Source organism: Pundamilia nyererei, unplaced genomic scaffold (assembly GCF_000239375.1).
Source record: "Pundamilia nyererei isolate P.nyererei 1_Seehausen unplaced genomic scaffold, PunNye1.0 scaffold00013, whole genome shotgun sequence".
NCBI lineage: Eukaryota > Metazoa > Chordata > Actinopteri > Cichliformes > Cichlidae > Pundamilia > Pundamilia nyererei.
Genome location: NW_005187414.1, coordinates 1849543 through 1852926, shown reverse-complemented (window position 1 = coordinate 1852926; position 3384 = coordinate 1849543). Strand labels below are relative to the sequence as shown.

General features: G+C 42.3%; 1 non-coding gene across 1 annotated transcript; it reads right to left on the bottom strand.

Moving 5' to 3' along the window:
- Window positions 1-241: 241 nt before the first annotated feature.
- Window positions 242-314, bottom strand: trnat-ugu (transfer RNA threonine (anticodon UGU)). The gene has a single exon. It is a non-coding gene; the product is annotated as a tRNA-Thr (tRNA).
- Between the last annotated feature and the right edge of the window lie 3070 nt (window positions 315-3384).

Sequence of the window (3384 nt, the reverse complement as noted above, 5' to 3'; positions counted from 1 at the left end):
CACTGTGTATTCTAAGGGATGCATGCACGCTGGGTACAAAATGCTCCATTTTTCCCATAACGGCGAGACTTGACGTCGCCTGCACGATTAATGAGGGATTTTGAGACCTCTGCGTAGATCAATAAAGAAGTGGTTTGCCATCAATCAGGAAAGTATTGGCGGTTCTCCAAGAGCATGGTGAGTAGACACTTCATTTTTTAGCACATCAGAATGAAATTGTGCTAATAAGGTAACACAGGTAAGGCCCCAGTGAGGATCGAACTCACGACCCCTGGTTTACAAGACCAGTGCTCTAACCGCTGAGCTATGGAGCCTACACTCTGATGATGAGGTGGACCAAAGACCTCTGTGAGGACCAATATGCACAGGTAAAAGCTGCATGAGCAGAGACCACCGACGTCTGATGCACATCCAGTCACTGTGTTCTATAGTCAAAGCTGAAATATGACAGAAACCGCTCAGTTTTAGAAAAGAGCTTCACGGGTTCCTCGTGGCAGGCGGAGTTGGAGGATATCCAACAGTGAACAGCAGCTTGACATTTCCAACACTTCAATTTGTCATTTTTAACCTCAGATTTGACATTTGTCAAAATAAAAAATATATGAAATGTGAATTTGCACCATTAACTGAAATGTTCTTACAATAAACCTTTAAATATTTTTCAGTTACATTTAGATAATTTCTGCCTTTTTTGTGTGTTTTGTAAAGTATTTAGTATTTTGTAATGTTGTTGAGTACTACTATCATCATTGTTATTATAATTACTATCAATATAAAATGTATAACAGTCACAAATGGTAATTAAACAGCCAGCAAAAGCCTTATAGCTCATTATTAGCCTAGCCATCGTCCTGTCACATAGAAATGTAGCATTAGCAGGCTAGCAGCAAGAGCTGGATCCTTCTTGTTTCACTGTGACGAGGCAGCTGGTAAATGCAAAGAAGCCAAATAAATAAAAATGCAGGGCTACAAAGCGATATATTAAATACTGCTGTAGATACAAAAGAGGCGCCTGCTTTCCCTTTCAGTTATACTCAGAGAATATAAAAGAGACAAATTGTTAAAACGTTCCAGTAAAAACTTTACATGTTAGCTGTGCGCAGGATTCAGCGTCCTACATATGTGCAGGATATTCACTACAGTGACTACGGCTCACTGAAGTACTTGGTTGTGTACTTCTGCACTGCCACGTATACAGTGACCCGTGCATTATATAAACTACAGTAAAAATATCCACAAGTTGCTTTGCAAATCTTCACGGTTGGATTAACGAGGTGTCACTCTGTGATTCCTGATGGAGAGAGAAGAGAGCAGCCTGTTGGAGGGTGATGGATGCTCACCACAGCAACCCCACTGAGGAGCTGTAACCAAACCACGGTGGAAAAAACACATTTTAATGCTACTATTAATGCCACCATCACGAGAAAATAAAAGAGTGTAGCTCACACAGGAGTTAAACTGATGTATATGATTTTGGGCCTCATAAACAGGCTTTAGCCAGGCCTTGCTATTAAATGTGTTACACCAGTCTGGCTCGTGACTCACTGTCATTATTCTTACTGGATATCATAAAAAGTCTTGAAGTAAAGCATTATTCAGAGGTCAAACACATGTTGGGCAGCTGTGCAAATGTGTGTCATTCAGGACAGAAAGGCTCCATTACAAAAAGTTAGCATGAAATATACTTCATTAGAGCTTCATTCCCAGTGTACCAGAAGGAAGTTGGCAGAGCTGTTTCATCTTCATGTATATTTACAAAGCTTTGGCAAGCTTCCCACTCATTTTAGTGGCTAGCTGGCAAATATGTTGAGTTGCCCTGAGCAACTGTGAGAAGCTCAAGAGAATGGATGGCAGACTTTAGTCGGGGAAGAAATGCTCGTTAAGCCAAACTATGTTGTCATGGTTAATTAAATACCCACTCATTTTTGAAGTTTGTTTTTCCATGCGGTTCGACCCTTCCTGTCATGAAGACGCCACAGCGGTGAGAGCCGGACTGGGGTCATCGCTGCCGTTCTCTTCACTCTGACTGATGTATTTGATTAACTGGCATTACCTTCAGACTTTCTCAGGTCAGTGGTAAACCTCGGAGGGGTGGGGTCGAACAAACAAAGGTTCTGGCTTTCATCTCTTGTCCCAATATTGTGATGGAAAGCTTAAAGGCTCGCTTTGAATAAGCGCGTGTGAGGCAGAGCAAAAACAGATCCAAACCACCTGGTGATTTTCAGGATATTAACAGCCTGGCAAACACAATGTCTAATTCGATTGTTTCTGAGTCAGTGTGAAGTGCGAGGAAAAGGAAAACAAGAGAAAAGCACTTGAATGGTGGAGGACGACGCAGTCACCTCGCGTCCAGCCTGCTGGAGGAAAGAACTTCACGAGTATTTTGTTTTCATCTAAGGCAGAGCACTGTCATAGTCACTTGGTAGACGCGCGTGCATGTGCGTGCGTTCTTCAGCTAGGATTTCAATGTGTGTGTGCGTGACGACGTGCTTGTTACAAGGCACTCTCATTTACATATAGAGCACCGGGCCCTCAGGAGCTAAGTGGACTTTAACAGTGAGATAGCTTTGCTATTTATTGCTTTTCATGCTGCAGTGAATACCTGAGAGCCGCAACTTCTCAAACGTGGCAGTGAAATCCATACACAAATGACCAACAGCCATCACTGTTCTCCAGTAAGTGCCTCTGCACTCTGAAAAAGACAGCAAGGAAGCTGTTAGACATACAGTTCACCAATATCTATAAGCTGCATCCCCGCTACTGCCCGAGCCACGGGATGAGTCACTCTATGCGAAGTCGTGGAAATAGCAAACAGCAAAGTTTGCCCTCCAAACTTTTTCACTCAGACTTAATAAAAATTTGAAAATCTGACAATCTGAGTTGATTTTTATTCCCACAAACCACTGATGAAGCAGCCCACCCACACAATAAAATAACGTCAAATTGTCAGCCTGTCAACAAAAAAAAAGTCCGTTTGCATTTTGAGAGAATGATGATGCAATCCATCAATGTCAGGCTAATCTGAATTGGAAATTATATTACAAACCCCCAGAATAAACTTGTGTTTTTGTCCAGTCCAGTCAGCACCATGGAAGATTTATAGCTATGTTATTATTCTCAACATAATCTTAGTTCTGCTGTGTGATTTACCGGTGATTTATAGTCATTCCATTTACTTGTAAACCATGGCAGGAACTGGCAGAAAAGGACAGCCTAATATGCTAACAGCCGCTGTACTGCTGATATGAAAATACAGCTGGGCGAGGAAGCTTTGAGCTACGCAAGGACGTCATCTTTCTCTGCAGCTGCACGCCTGTCATCAGCCCCCAGCCTGGCAACCCCGATTGCATCAAAACATTGAAATCGTTACTTAGAAAACCATGA